Genomic DNA, 16,818 nt, shown 5'->3' on the forward strand with positions numbered 1-16,818 from the left:
TCGGCAATTGACTCTTCCTTTCACGAAACGTGTCTCTGTAGCACGTGATGCTGTTTGATAGCATTTCACCCACAGTAGAACTTCTTTCCAAATTAGCGTCCATCCTCTCAAGCCCTGCCACTGCCTTCTCAACTGAGTCGACGTAACATTCTAAATCCTTTGCTGTCATTTCGACAATGTTCACGGCATCTTCACCAGGAGTAGATTCTGTCTCAAGAAACCACTTTCTTTGCCCATCCATATAAAGCAACTCCTCACCTATTTAAACTGTATCATGAGATTGCAGCAATTCAGTCACATCTTCGGGCTCCACTTTTCATTATAGTTCTATTGCTATTTCCACCACATCTGCAGTGACTTCCTCTGGTAAACTGACCAAGTCTCAATTGAGCCTCTCAAAGTCATCCGGGGTTGGAATCAACTTCTTCCAAACTCCTGTTAATGTTGGTATTTGACCTCTTCCCATGAATCACGAATGTTCTTAATGGCACCTAGAATAGTGAATTCTTTTCAGAAGGGTTTAATTTCTTTTGTCCAGATCCGTCAGAGGAATCACTATCTGTGGAAGCTACAGGCTTACAAAATGTATTTTTTAAATAATAAGAATTGAAAGTCAAAATGATTCCTTGATTCCTGGGCTTCAAAATGGATGTTAACAGACATGGAAACATTCGTCTCCTTGTACATCTCCATCAGAGATCTTGGGTGACCCGGTGCTCAATGAGCAGTCATATTTTGAAAAAATCTTTTTTTTTTTTTTTCTGAGCAGAGGATCTCAACAGTGGGTTTAAAATATTCAGTAAATCATGATGTAAACAGATGTACTGACATCCAGGGTTTGTTGTTCCATTTATAAAGCACAGGCAGAGTAGATTTAGCATAAGTTTAAGTGCTCTAGGATTTTTGAATGGTATGTGAGGACTGGCTTCAACTTCAAGTCACCAGCTGCATTGGCCCCTGACAAGACAGTCAGCTTGTCCTTTGAAGCTCTGAAGCCAGGCATTGACTTCTTCTTTCTAGCTATGAAAGTCTAGGTGGCATTTTCTTCCAATAGAAGGCTCTTTCATCTACATGAAAAATCTGTTGTTTAGTGTAGTGACCTTCATATCAATGGTCTTAGCAAGATCTGGAGTGCTTGCTGCCTCATCTTGCACTTGATTTTACGGAGATGGCTTCTTTCCTTAAACCTCATGAACCAACCTCTACTAGGTTCCAACTTCTCTTCTGCAGCTTCCTCACCTCTGTCAGCCTTAATGGAACCAAAGAGTTAAGGCCTTGCTCTGGATTAGGCTTTGGCTTAAGGGGATGTTGTGGGTGGTTTGATCTTCTATCCACACCATGCAAACTTTCTCCATATCAGCAATAAGGCTGTTTCACTTTCTTATCACTCGTGTGTTCACTGCAGTAGCACTTTTCACTTTTTTCAAGAACTTTTTCTTAATATTCGCAGACTGGCTGTTTGGCACAAGAGGGCGAGGTTTCAGCCTCTCTTGGCTTTCAACATGCCTTCCTCACTAAGCTTAATCATTTCTAGCTTTTGATTAAAGTTGAGAGACATACCACTTTCTCTTTCACTTGAATACTTAGAGGCCATTGTAGGGTTATTAATTAGCCTAATTTCAATTTCAATATTGTTGTGTCTTAGGGAATAGCGAGGCTTAAGGGGAGACAGAGAGAGAGAGAGAGGTGGAACAGCCTCAGTGGAGCAGTCAGAACACACACAACATTAATTGATTAATTCATTGTCTTATATGGGTGTGGTTTATCGTGCCCAAAAATAATTACAGTAGTAACACCAAAGATCACTGATTGGAGATGAGCATAACAGATATAATAACAATGAAAAAGGTTGAAATATTGCAAAAACTACCAAAATGTGACACAGAGACAGGAAGTGAGCACCTATAGACTTGCTCGATGCCGTGTTGCCATAAACCTTCAGTTTGTAAAAAATGCAATCTCTGCAAAGTGCAATAAAGCGAAGTGCAATAAAATCAGCTATGCTTGTATAAAAAGTGCCCGACACATGGGAGATGCCCCATGTGTGGTAGTTATTAATATTGGTAGTTTTCATGTGCTGACCCCAGGAATACATAGATAGATTAACCCAGATGAACTCTAGGGAAACTTACGTTAAGTCTTATGTCTTTTTCCTCCTGATGTCATGGGAACAGACATGTCTTGGAGAGATGCACCCTGGGATCTGTCCAGGATCAGAAACTCCTGGAGCCAGTGCAGCCAGAGGTACTCCTCAAGGACTTGCTCTCCAAAGCTTCCAGTCATGAAAGTGCTCAGCCCAAGGTGGGTGCCAGGGTGACCGTGCCCCAGGGATGGCTGGGCTTCTTTCTCTACCTGGTTCAGCACAAGCCATTTAAGGCAACTGTGGGTTCACAGCAGTACCTCTAACTTTTCCCACCCCATGGAGACCTGGGCATGCATGAAAGGCTAGGAGGACGGCATAGAATTTGGCCACTGGCCCCTACGGCCATGGGTGGTGGTTGATGACTGAAGAAAGAGACGAAGGCTTGTTAGGGAGGCGCTTGAACCCTGTCTGGAAGCCCACAGAACTGAGATCGGAGGCAGTGGAGGCACGGCTGCCTCCTGGGCTCTAAATGAGCAAATGTTTAGGAACGAGGGTGCCAGAACAAAGCTGCCTGCGCTCCTGTCCCGGTCCCTTCTCAGCTCAAGTCACACATGTGCTAAGAGGCTTTTGGCTCCAAGTGGCTGGTAGACATTGGCTGACAGATTTGGGATCTGATAAGAGGCTGTTGATTTCATTCGTTTGTGCAATGTCGGAGATAAATTTTAACAGTTAAAACAGGGAAGAAGAAAAAAAAAAGCCCTAGAACTTTGCCAGCATCACAACTCTGCCTGTTTCTTCTAACGGATTTCTTGAAACTGTCAACCGCCTGAGTTGGAGGAGCCTGTTTATAAGGAGCGTTGTCACGTGTCTTCGGGGGAGCCAGGACAGTCCGAGGGGTTGGCTGGCCCTTCACAATGTGACCCCACTCCCATGGGCTCCCTCTTTCCTCCTGCACAGCCCTGGGGTGCAGGGCTCCCTCTGGAAGGCAACAGCTTCCAGCGACTCAAAGGCCTGCAAGGTCATGTGAACCCAGCATCACAGGTCTACCCACAGAACCAGCAATTTTATCAGTAGTATTATTTATCCTCTGCAAAAAGAGACACTGAAAACAAAGTTCCCTTTCTCAAGGAACTCTGATGAGAACTTTAAAAATATATTTGACCTTGGAGGATTCGTTGTTTTGGAAGCCATGGAGACCTGCATCATGCAATCCGAAAAAAGGATTGCATCTGTGATGTGTGGGATGGGCACGAGGGGCCTCTACAACCAATTTACCCTGTGTCTTGACTTCTCTGAGAGTTGCATTGGGTTCAACAGTGATCCCATTTCCTCCCAAAGGGCCACTGGGAGATCAGGCAGTATCAAGCTTATATCCAAAAAGCTCTATACAGTTTCAAGGTGTTTCCAAAGCACATCCTCTGATCCTCATACCCTCCAGGGTGGTAGGCACCACAAGGCATTTGCATTTGCTCTGAGATGAAGATACGACCATAGGGTTGTACCCAGAAGGTCTCATGACTCTGGACATCCAGCTCTTTCCACCACACTCCAACATTCTCAAAGGGAGAAGTGGTCCAGGTTGCCTTCTGAGAGTGAATATCACTTCCAGCGCAAGCTGCAGCCTGCATCCCAGCCAGCCCTGCTGATGCCTCCAAGGATGTGAGTGAGAGTTGCCCACATCATGGGAACCCTTTGCTGGTCTGCAAAATATCCCAGAGCTTGTTCTTTTGAACCCTGTGTGTGGAGAGCTTTGACTTAAATGTGCCATGCATAGAATGAACCCCTGCAGGGGTGTGCCACCCCTTGGCTTCCCAGGAAGACCACCTGCTTTTCTGACACTGTCCCTGGAATGACCAACTGTTCAGTGGCCTTTTTACAAACTGTTCAGGCTCAAGAAGCGCACATCCTCATTTACAAGGGACATGTGGAAAGTCTTGAAATTGGATCCGAAAAGTGTGGTTTCTCCAAGAACTAAAGCTCCCAAAGCAGTTTTGAGAAGAGAGGGACATAGGCTAGCATGGATTTTGGCGTGAATTCTTTTCCTTTGCTCTTAGGATGTGTATGCTCTCAAAGAGTTTGCCGGCAGGCTATGGGAACTCCATCCTCACACACTCAGCCTCTGCCTCAGGTGGCAGGGGCCCTGGCTAGGGTTTGGCTGTAATATTCAGGACTGACCGAGTATCCTGCACACTGGTGAAGGGAGGGGTCCTCTGGAGACCATGCCTCTCCTACAGCAAGCCCCACCTCCAGGTGGGAGGGATGTGCCAGTGCCTTCTCACCCCCACGTGCCTGCGTGCCGCCCTTCGTCCTGCTGTTTCCTATCACACCTGCTCTCAGGAACAGGTGCAACACAGTCCCACTAGGTGCATAGCTACTCACACTGTGACACGGACACTCCCAGGAACATCAGCCCCATAACGCCTGGGAGGAGAGGGCTGGAGTTCTAGGCAACCTTGAGCTAAGGAGGGCTCCTTTGAACTGGGGGATTCTCAATGTCTTTGGAGTCTTATTCTTCTCAAAAGTCCCTCTGGAGCAGCCTGGTCTTGGGGATTGGCCAGAGGGAAAGGTTTATGGCAGCACTTCCATCAAAAGACACCATAGCATCACATCAACCAATGACCAACTGTAATGATTTCACTTTTATCAGTATACACATGACTAGAAACTTTAGAAACTGGACCACTCTTCTGTTCTACTAACCTAATGCTCAATACCATGAATCATGTGAGAGGACTCTTGCCCATGTTAAGTTATGTGACCTTTTTCTTTTGTCTGGGGACGGTATACTTCATTGATGGTGCATGACAAGCTGGAGCTCCCTAAGCCCCTGTCCTTCCTCCAGGAGTCTGGAATGGAAACTGACTTTGGGGAGCCTGAGTGGGGCAATGACTCCCCAGCAGCTGGGGGCTCACTCTTCCTCTCGTGCTATTGGTGGAGCTGGTGGTCTGGAGGTCTTTCTCCTTGGAGGCCATGTGGACCATAAGGTCCACCACCCTGTTGCTGCTGCCAAATTCATCCCAGGAAAGGAGCCTGACAAAGTGGCCATTGAAGGTAATGCCAGTCCTGGCATTGAAGGTAGAAGAGCGCAGGTGCCACTCTTAAAGTCAGAGGAGACAACTTCATCCTCAGTGTAGCTCAGGATGCCCTTGAGGGGGCCCTCCGATACCTGCTTCACCATCTTCTCATGCCATCACATTTCGCAGCTTTCTGCAGAAGGCAGACGAGAGCCATGACCAACATGGCTCTTATGGGTGGGAACACAGAAGGCCATACCTGTAAGCCTCTCATCTGGCTCAGGGATGACCTTGCCCATAGCCTTGGCCACACCAGTAGATGCAGGGATGATGTTCTGCAGCAGTTACGCCAAAGTTTCTCCAACAGTCTTCTGGTGGCAGTAGTGACATTGACTGTAGTCATAGATGACCTTGGCCAAGGGTGCCAAACGTTGATGGTGCAGGAGGCATTGCTGACAATCTCAAGAAGAGAAATCATACTTGTCATGGTTCACACCTATCACACCATGGAATCTGCACAACAGCACAAGGGGCATGGATGACGACAGTTTTGGCTACTTCAGGTGAGCCCCAGTCTTCTCCATGGTTCTGAAGACGCCAGTGGGCTCTGCACCATATTCAGCACCAGAGTTGCCTCATTTGATGTTGGCGAGTTCTTGCTCCTGGAGGATGGAGATGGGCTTCCCATTGATTACAAGCTTCCTGTTCTCTTTCCTTGACTGTGCCATTGGACTTGCCATGAAATATACTGGAACATGTAGACCATGAAGTTGAGGCCAATGAAGAGATCATTGATGATGACAATATCCATTTTGCCAGAGTTAAAAGCTGCCCTGGTGACCAGGTATCAAATATGGCCAAATCCATTGACTCAAACTTTCACCATTGTATCCTGGATGAAGCTGACACTGCATGAGCAGATGGGGCTGTTTGTCGAATGGGGAGGAGAAGAGAGCCATAGCTTTTTTCTTTTAAAAACAGACTTCATTTTCTGAGCAGTTCCAGGTTCACAGAAAAATTGAGCAGAGTACGTAGATATCCCAGATACTTTCGCCCCTACACGCACACAGCTTCCCTCATTATCAACATCCCCCACCAGATTGGCATGTTTGTTTCAATTAATGAACCAACATTGACACATCTCTATCACCCAGAGTCCATGGTTTAACTTAGGGTTCACTCTCTGTGTTGGGCATTTTATGGGTTTTGACAAATGCATTATGACATGTATCCATCATTATAATATCAGAGTAGTGTCACTGCCCTACAAATCCTCTGTACCCTACCAATTCATCCCTTCCTCCCACTCCCCCCTTGGCAACCACTGATCTGTTACCCTCTTCATAGTTTCACCTTTTCCAGAATGTCATACAGTTGGAATCATACAGTATGGAGCCTTTTCAGATTGGCTTCTTTCACTCAGTAATATGCATTTAAGGTTCCCCCATGCCTTTTCACGGCTTTGCAGCTCAATTCTCTTTGGTGCTAAGTAATATGCCATTGTCTGGATGTACCCCAGTTTATCCCCTCACCTACTGAAGGATATCTTGATAGTTTCCAAGTTTTAGCAAATATGAATAAAGTGGCTCTAAACATCCGCGTGCAGGTTTTTGTGTGGAAAAGGTTTTAAGTCCTTTCATAAATAAGGGGTGTGGCTGCTGGAAGTTACACAACTTTTACTTTACCTTGATGGCTGTCAACCTGGGCTGCCCATTGTAACCACCTGGTGAGCATTTAACAAATAAATCCCTGTGCCCACCCCCACCCAGGCCACTTAAACCAGACTCAACGAGGGTGGGGCTTGAACAAAGTGTTAACCAACCCATTGGGAGGTCCTGAAGTGCAGCCGGTGTTGAGAATCACCAATTCAGAGGCTGACACCAGATTCCCGAGTTTCTGCAGATTTCTACTCAGCTTCTCTACCAAGGGACATTTAGACTTTGAGAGCAATAAGAAAATGGTTAAATGACCAAGTATTTGTTATGTTTTATAAAACATTTCTTTTTAAAAATTTATATATATGTGTGTGTGTATGTGTATATATATGTGTGTATATATGTGTGTGTGTGTATATATATATAGAGAGAGAGAGAGAAAGAGAGAGAGAGAGAGACTCACTCTGTCACGCAAGTTGGAGTGCAGTGGTGTGATCATGGCTCACTGCAGCCCTGAACCCAAGGGCCCAAGTGATCAAATGATTCTCCTGACTCAGCCTCTCAAGTAGCTGGAACTACAGGCACATGCCATCACGCACAGCTAATTTTTCCTTTTTTTCTGAGATGGAGTCACCCAGGCTGGAGTGCAGTGGTGCAATCTCAGCTCACTGCAACCCCCACCTCCCAGGTTCAAGCGATTCTCCTGGCTCAGCCTCCTGAGTAGCTGGGATTACAAGCTTGTGCCACCCTGCCCAGTTAATTTTTTTTTTTTTTTTTTTTTTTTAGTAGATATGGAGTTTCACCATGCTGGCCAGGCTGGTCTTGAACTCCTGACCTTGTGATCCTCCCGCCTCAGCCTCCCAAAGTGCTGGGATTACAGACGCCCAGCTAATTTTTTAACTTTTCTTATAGAAATGGGGTCTCCCTATGTTGCCTAGGCTGGTCTCAAACTCCTGGGCTCAAGTGATCCTCCTGCCTCGGCCTCCCAGAGTGCTGAGATTTCAGGCGTGAGCCACTGCACCTGGCCTATGAAACATTTCTATTTTCATTTCTAGAAAAATCGATTTCATTTTTCTAGAAAGTTCTATATGAAGTTAACATCTGCCCTTTTTCACTCCCTTTGACTGACAACAGGCCCCAGAAGGTCTCCTTTTAATGAATTTCAGCATCCCTGGGCCCAGCCAGGCCACCTTGGGCATTCCAATCAATTCCAACTTCTCCCAGCTCCCAGGGACAATAGTTCTTGCTGTTAGGAACATGGACTTGATCCAACTCCCTTCCTTCTGCACCAGCTTGACCTGGCCAGTTCCTTGTGGCTAACAGAGTGGACATCTGTCACTCTCTGCCTGGGGCAGGGTGAAGACCAGGAGATGTCTGAGGTGGAGGGGTCCTTGGTGGGGGGTGGGGGTGGAGTTCAGGCCAGTCATCTACGTGTTTATGTTGAAGCAGTGGTTATTTATTTTTTTGAGACCAAGTCTCGCCCTGTGGCCCATGCTGGAGTGCAATGGCGCAATCTCAGCTCACTGCAACCTCCGCCTCCTGGGTTCAAGTAATTCTCCTGCCTCAGCCTCCTGAGTAGCTAGGATTACAGGTGCCTGCCACCACTCCCGGCTAATTTTTTGTATCTTTAGTAGAGACAGGGTTTCACCATGTTGGCCAGGCTGGTCTCGAACTCCTGACCTTGTGATCCACCCATCTTGGCCTCCCAAAGTGCTGGCATTACAGGCATGAGCCACGGAGCCCAGCCCCAGAATGTCTTTTTGATACACATTGAACAGATATAAACTGAGTAGCTCTCCTTGGATAGTGGGCTGGAGGGTCAGGCCCCCCATGCGACATCCCCTGCTTGATGACCTGGTGGCTCAGGCACTTCTGAGAAACTTGTAGAGTCCAAAAGGTGACATGTTGAGCCTTATTTTCCACAGATGACATGGGGGTAAGGGTGGGCAGCAATCCGAGAAGAAACACCCCCATTTCACAGGATTTGTTGGGGCCGGCCTTTCCATCTTTAGATGCGTCTTGCGTGCAAGGCACTGTAGCTGCTCTCCAAATGGTGCCAAGTGCCTCCCTACTCTCCTCCACCTTGTTCCTCCCACCTGTGTTCTGTCCTTGCCCTCCCTTCTCTCTCCTACCCGTCCCCTCCTTTCACCTTCCCTCCTCCCCATCCCCAGGCTGGATCTGAAGGACAGATGTCTTTCCCTGAGAGGCAGTTGCTCTCAGAGGAGGAGCTAACCTACCAATGCATCAGATGCCCCAGTGTTAGGGGAAATCATCTTCCTTGAAAGTCAGACCCTAAGCATTTGGGCTCTCCCAGGCTTCCCTCTGCCCAAGTGGAGCTTGGAGTCACTGAATTCAGATCCAAGTGAAAAGCAAGTCCCAGGGCAGCCGAGCAGGCAACTTCTAAGCAAGCAAGTGTGGGGCTCTGAGTGGGAGAGAGGAGAGAGTCTGAGAGTGAAAAAGGAGTCTGTTGCTCTTCCATTTCTTCCTCCCCTCCTTCTACTTTCTCTCTTGCTTTCTCTGCCTTTTGTTGCTTTGACTCTCTAGAAAGTCTCCCTGGAACTGGAAAGTGGCGTCATTGAAACATTCCAGAAGTGAGCTGAAGTCACTCAAGGAAGGCCTTGGGAACTAAGGTTTGGCCCGATGGGCAGTGCATTGTAGACATTCACATGCGCTCCAGCACTGAACACTATGCGACCTGGCAGGTAAGTACTCAATCTTTATGACAGTGGTAATGAAGCGAGATAACACCTCCAGTGCACGCTTCCTTTCTCTGCCCCTGGAACATCCCTGAAGCATGTGTGATGCGTAATCTTTGAAGTGGTAATTATGAAATGTTTGGCACTGAGCTCTCTGCTCTGACCCAGGAAGAGGCGTTAGAGGAATTCTGTGGAAGGTTTGCAGAGGTCATTGACCCAGGATGCTGCTGGAACCCCAGCAGGAGGGGAGGTCCCAGGAATAGCACATCGCTTGTCCTGCACAAAGGGAACCACTGGGAGCCCAGACTGGAAAACACCATGCGCTTCTTACTCCTGCTGCAAACGAAGAGGAGAGACCTGGAGAAGGCTGCAACAAGAGCAGTTGAGATGACCACGATTAAGAAGACGTGGCTGCAGAGGTCAGACTCCAAAAGGACTCTCCAAGGTCAGTGGCTGGGGGTTGTTAGGGCTTATTCATGAGGAGGCCTACCACAAAGAGCTTTAAAATAGGCAGCAACTCCAAAAAGTCAACAATGAAAACCCAAATGTCCCAATGAAAAAACAGAGAGAGGACTTGAGCAGACATTCTCCAAAGGAGACAGATAGCCATTAAGCACATGAAAAGGGACTTAACCTCGATAATCATTAAGAAAATGCAAATCAAAACTACAATGAGATACCACCTCACACCCATTAGAATGGCCATAGCTAAAAAATAAACAGAAAATAACAGGTATTGAAGACATGGAGAAACTGGAACCTTCATGCACAGTCAGTGGGAATGTAAGACGGTGCAACCACTGTGGAAAACAGTATTGAGGTTTTGAAAAAAATAAACATAGAATTATCATATGATCCAGCAATCCCACCTCTGGGTATACAACCAAAGAATTGAAAGCAGGGGCTCAAACAGATATTTGTACACCTATGTGCCTGGCAGCATTACTCACAATAGCCTAAAGATGGAAGCAACCCATATGTCCATTGAAGGATGAATGAATAAACAAAATGTGGTCTATCCAGACAATGGAGTATGATTCAGCCTTAAAGAGGAAGGGAATTCTGCCACATGCTGCCACACGGATGACCCTTGAGAACACTATGCTCAGTGAAATCAGCCAGGCACAAAAAGACAAATTGTCCATGATTCCACTCACATGAAGCACCTACAATTGTGAAATTCATAGACAGCAAGTGACATGATGGTTACCAGCGACTACAGGGAGGGAGGGATGGGGCGTTAGTGTTAATGGGTTTGGAGTTTCAGTTTGGGACAGTGAAAAAGTCCTGCAGCTGAGTGGTGGTAATGGCTGCACGACAACATGAACGTGCTTAATACCATGGAACTATGTCCTTAAAAATGGCTAAGATGGTAAATTTTATATTATGTATATTTTATGGCATGATAATATTAAAAAGATGGGCAGGGAAGGAAGTAGTGATGAGTGTGGGCAGGGGTTTGAATTTGTGTCCCAGAAACCAGAACAGGACAGGAGGCCGGGAGAGATAATCTACAGGAGAGGCTCCCACTCACGGGCCCTGCAGAGGGTCCTCCCCTGAGGGCTGTGCGTAGGTACCCAGGGGCCCAGGTTGTATGAACCCCCTGAAGGCAGGGCCTGGCAGAATCAAAGCAGCAGAGGATTCCAGCAAATGTCCCCAGGGGCAGGAGGATGAGGCTGTGCTGAGGTACCTGGCCTCATTGGTCAAGGGGTCTAGAGAAGAATGTCAGACAGCACTAGTGCCCTTGGGGCTTCTGGAGTGAGCACTGAATCTCAGATCAGCTTCCTCCTCAGTCTGCATAGAAGGCTGGAAGTGCTGTCAAACAGGGTCCTGAACTCTTGGGGGCAGGTTGGGGAGTCTGCCAGTCTCTATTGGCAGGTTGGCCAATAGGGACGCTGTTCCCTGTTGGCCACCACTGCCATGACGGGAGGACCTGGGTGGGAGGTTTCTGGAGCTCAGTGACAACCACCAAGCCAGCATGTGTGACTAGGGCTGGCTTTGAAGGAGGAGCTCAAGGCAGTAAGAGAAATGCAGTCTCAGTGGTTGAGGTCCCTCCACATTCATGCCTTTAACCAGCTTGACCCTCTCCAGCCCCTTAGCAGAGACAATGAAGCATCCCTGCATCCGTGCCCATTGGCTGGACCTTCTGTGCTCAATCCGACCTCACTTTCTGCTTCCAGTTCCTCGTTTCAAGTGGAAATCTCATAGTTTCTAACCCTCTTGGCAGGGCTTCTGTCTTTTGCTCTGAACTCTTCCTGAGACTTCATGTCAGGATTCAATCTCTCTAGTTTTAACCCCTCTGGTTCTTCCCATCCTTGAACCCACCTCGCCTGGCTCTAGCCCATGGGTCTTCTATATGCATCTGCCTAGACCCTGTGCCCTGTGAGAGAAACTGACCATGGGATGATGGGTGTTCAGGGCTGCCTTCAGGACGTGGCTTCAAAAGGCAACTGCCCCTGAGTCCCTGTGGTGCTGAGGAAGGTAAGGAATGGGGACAAGGAGGACAATCACCCTGCCCCAGAGCAGGCTGCTGAGGAGGTGTCAGGGAGGACTCTCCCCCTGTTATCACAGGCCCCAAAGTTTGCTGGACGGGCCTGGTGGTGAGCAACAGCGTGGTGTGTTTGTGTTCTTGTGGGAGGTGGCAGGAAACAAGCCCAGAGTCAGGGGAGAATTTCCCCGGGTCACCCACAGGCTAGCACTCAAGACCCAGCAGCAGCACTAGGCTTCAAGCCACCAGCCATCCTCTCCAGATGCTGCTCCCTCAACAGGAGAGCAGAAGGCTCCATTCCACCCCACCATCAGTGCCTCTTCTCAGAGTGAAGCTCACTAACTTCTCAGAGTGAGGCTCACTAATGTTCACTAACTGAGCCTTGAAGCACACTTAGGGGAGGCAAGAAGGAGGAGCGCCAGGCTCTGAGTCCTGGGGAGAAGTGACGCTGAGCACCGTGTCTGTACTAAATGCACATGAATCAACTTGCCACTTCCTCTAGCTCAGGACTTGTCCCTGTCACCTTTTTTTTTTTGAGATGGAGTTTCACTCTTTTTGCCCAGGCTGGAGTGCAATGGCGTGACCTTGGCTCACTGCAACCTCCGCCTCCCGGGTTCAAGTGATTCTCCTGCTTCAGCCTCCTGAGTAGCTGGGATTACAGCCCCCACCACCATGCCTGGGTAATTTTTGTATTTTTAGTACAGATGGGGTTTCACCATGTTGTCCAGGCTGACCTCGAACTCCTGACCTCAGGTGATCCACCCACCTCGGCCTCCCAAAGTGCTGGGATTACAGGGGTTTGCCACTGTGCCCGGCCATCCCTGTCACCTTTAAACAGCATTGTCCACAGCTCAATGTCTGCAGGGCCAGGGCATGGCCTCTCTCCATGTTCCTGTGAAGAGCCTTCATTGGAATCATCCTGGGCCATAGAGCTTTAACGTGCTGTCCGGCTAGCCCCTCCACTAGGGCAGCAAGGAGAAAGAAGCTTATTTATTTATTTATTTATTTATTTAAAGTTAAAGCAACAGCAACTCAACTAAATGGCAAGGAAACAAATCCAGACAGTCCCCCACTTATGATGTTTCCATTTACAATTTTTCAGCTTTACGATGATATGAAAGTGACAGGCATTCAGTAGAAACCATACTTCTATACCCATACAACCATTATGTTTTTCACTTTCAGTACAGTATTCAATAAATTACATGAGCTATTCAACACATTATTATAAAATAGGCTTTGTGTTAGATGATTTTGCCCAATTATAGACTAATGAAAGTTCTGAGCACACTTAAGGTAGGCCAGGCTAAGCTATGATGTTGGGTAAATTAGGTGCATTAAATACACTTTTTAATTTTAATATTTATTTATTTAGAGACAGGATCTCACTCTGTCACCCCGGCTGGAGTGCAGTGGCTCCATCTTGGCTCACTGCAACCTCCACCTCCCGGGCTCAAGTAATCCTCCCACCTCAGCCTCCTGAGTAGCTGGGACCACAGACACGCTCCACTATGCCCAGCTAATTTTTGTATTTTTAGTAGAGATGGGATTTCGCTATGTTGCCTAGGCTGGTCTTGAACTCCTGAGCTCAAGTGATCTGCCTGCCTCAGCCTCCCAAAGTGCTGGGATTACAGGCATGAGCCATCATGCCTGGCCTAAAAATGCTTTTGACTTACAGTGTTATCTACCAACAGTGAGTTTATTGGGACATAGCCCCATCGTAAGTCAAGGAACATCTGTAAATCAATTAAAAAATGGACACAGGACCTGAATAGACATTTCTCAAGAGAAGACATACAAATGGCCAATAGGTGTATGAGAAAATATTCATCATTAATCATCGTGGAAATGAAAATTAAAACCATAATAAGATAGCACCTCACACCTCCTAGGATGGCTAAGGATGTGGAGAAAAGCAAACCCTTGCACATTTGGCGGGGATGTAAGTTAGTGCAGCCATTATGGAAAATAATGTGGAGGTTCTTCAAAAAATTAAAAATAGAACTCCCGTATGATCCAGCAATCCCACTACTGGGGATATGTCCAAAGGAAATGAAATCAGTATGTTGAAGAGATATCTGCACTCCCATGTTCATTGAAGCATTCTTCACAGAAGCCAAGACAGGGAGTATCCATCAATGGATGAATGGATAAAGAAAATATGATGTATATACACAATGCAATACTATTCAGCCTCTAAAAAGAAGAAAATCCTGTTCTTTGCAACATGGGTGGACCTAGAGGACATTAGGTAAGTGAAATAAGCCAGGCACTGAAAGCCAAATACAGCATGATCCCAGTTACACGGGGAATCTAAAAAAAGTCAAACTCATAGAAACAAAGAATAGGATGGTGGTTACCAGGGGTCTGGGGTTGGGGGGCTTGGGGAGATGTTGATTAAAAGATTGAAATTTTCATTTAGACAGGAGGAAGAATTTCAAGACGTCCATTGTACAACGTGGTGACTATAATTAATATATTGTATACTAGAAAATTGCTAAGAGTAGATTTTAAGTATTCTCATCACAAAAAATGTATGTGAGGTAATGCACAGGTTAATTAGCTTGGATCAGCCATTCTACATGTCAAAATATCAAAACTTGCTGTACACACAAATGCATACAATTTTGTCAATTAAAAAAAGTTACGGATTTTATCTAGACAAAAACAAGAGATACAAGAGAACAAACCAACACCAGCAGCCACTGTGACCATTTGAGCCCACCCGTAGGGAGACTGTTACTTTACACGTGTTGTATCTTTTCTGGCTCTCTCTCTCCAACCCTGCAGGGCAGGTGGCATCTCTACTTAACCATGAGGGAACAGAGGCTCAGCCAGCATGTTGAGACACCAGAATTCAAAAGCCCAGTATCCTCCCAGGACTCCATTAAAGCAGATGTGCAGAGGGCGGTACGGCCGGAGCACAACCAATGCCCCTGGGGGAGGCCCACAGGACCATTAGGAAAATAAGACAGGCACAGGAAAGAGATGTCCAGCGTCTGAAGACAAAGCCACAATGAAAGCCACCATTCTGGGTTTGGGAAAGTAAAGAACTTCAAACCAGATAAATGAAGACTGCAGCAGAAAGAGGAAGAAATGGAAGTTGCTCTCTGACAGGACAACATGAATTTGGCAAGGGGTGGATTAGGCCGAGTGCTATCCACGGTGATGAAACACAGCAGCCGGTGGTCATGAAATATTTATGAATGGGGAGAGGATGCTGCATTCTGCAGTGCAGCACAGGGGAAAGCGAAGTTTCAAGAATACTGTAATAGCAAAACCCTCCATTAATTATCGGAAGCAAGCTGTAATGCCAGTTCCTATGGCAACAGGGTCCCCAATGGATTTTGTGCTTTTTTTTTTTTTTTTTAAGCTGCTCCCATTTACTATGGTACATTGCATTTATTTTCTACCGGAGGTTTTGTGCTTGTCCTCTGCAAATGAATTCATCCTGTCCTCACAGTGGCTGGTGTGGAGACCGACAGGCTGGGGCCTGGGGAAGGTTAAAGATTATGCAACTTTGAGCTAAATGCTCTGTAAGCACATTGATGACTGCTATGAGCACCTTCACTTCTGAGGGGAAAAGGAGGGGAGGGTAGGAAAGAGGTGTGGAAGGGAATAACTAGGGTGCATGGCTAATTAGAGGGCATCTATCCCAGCCCCCACATGCATGGTCTTTGCAATCCAGGCTTGCACCAGGGAAGAGTCCTTGAACCCAGCTGGGCTCTCCAACAATGTGCCTGCTGCCGCTGCAGTGGAAGCTGATAATTGCTCAGAAAGCTCAGACACAGAGTCCTCTGGGGTAAGGGTGCTGGAGAGAACAGTGGCTTGGTTCCTAGAGGAGCAGGCTGCCCCTCCCAGAGAAGCACTCCACCTGTAGGCCCAATCTCTCTGCACCGCCCCCCCCCCCCACATTGCTTATCAGCTCCCCCTCAGTGTGAAGTGGGAGTTTAATCTGGTGGCCCTTTGAATGCGGGTCTTCCAGGGGAGATGTTCTGTGCTTGCCTGGCCATGGGCTGCTGTTCACAGAAACATTCTGTCCTAGGCCACAGGAGCGCCTCAGAGCCACTCTGGGGTGTGGGCGAAGCCGTCAACAGCGCCTTCCTCCATCCTTCCCCGGATGAATGACTGACAAGTTGATGGCGGAGCACCCCGCCGCTCACTCAGGAAGAGGCTGCCTCCAGGTGGGGAGCTTGTACGTTTCCCTCTCAGGGCTGCAGCTGTGGCTTGGGAGGTGTCCTGTCTTTTTGGTGGCCTCATGAGGGCTGTGTGAGTCCTGATAAATGGCATAGGATGGGGAGTCCCCTTAATGGGGGACAGTACAGGTCTCCTGTCCGTGGGGCTATTCCAGGTTAAAAATAGATTCTACTGCTGCAGAATGATTATGCTGGCTCTACTGTGCTTTCTAAGTCACCAAAGGGAGTCACAAGCATGTGTGAGTAGAACTGGGAGGATGCCAGAAGAGGGATGAAGTAAAAATTGTGTATGTATATGTTTCTTTTTGTGGAATTCTACCTGGAGCCATAGGAGTACGACTTACCACTCATGAGAAAGGCTGTGCTCAGAGCCAAGGAGGAGCTGTGGGGACGTCTCTCTCAAGTCATCCGTTCTCCCTATTTAGACTTCAACCTTAGGACGGACCTTCAGGCATCCAGGCCACCTACTGACCTCTCTGGCATGGGTGGGAACCGGGAGCTCGTTGGTAAGCAGGAGGATTCAGGACTATCGAGCGAACACCACTTCCTCCGTGGCACGCACCGCACTGTGTCTTTGGGCTCATCATCTCATCACCTCTGCACAGGAAGATTATCTCCCCCACTTCGTGATGAGGAAACGGAGGCTCCAGGAGGCAAGTCATTGCCCAGGCCCCACTGCTCCTCAG

This window comes from Pan paniscus, chromosome 5 (genome assembly GCF_029289425.2).
Source record: "Pan paniscus chromosome 5, NHGRI_mPanPan1-v2.0_pri, whole genome shotgun sequence".
NCBI lineage: Eukaryota > Metazoa > Chordata > Mammalia > Primates > Hominidae > Pan > Pan paniscus.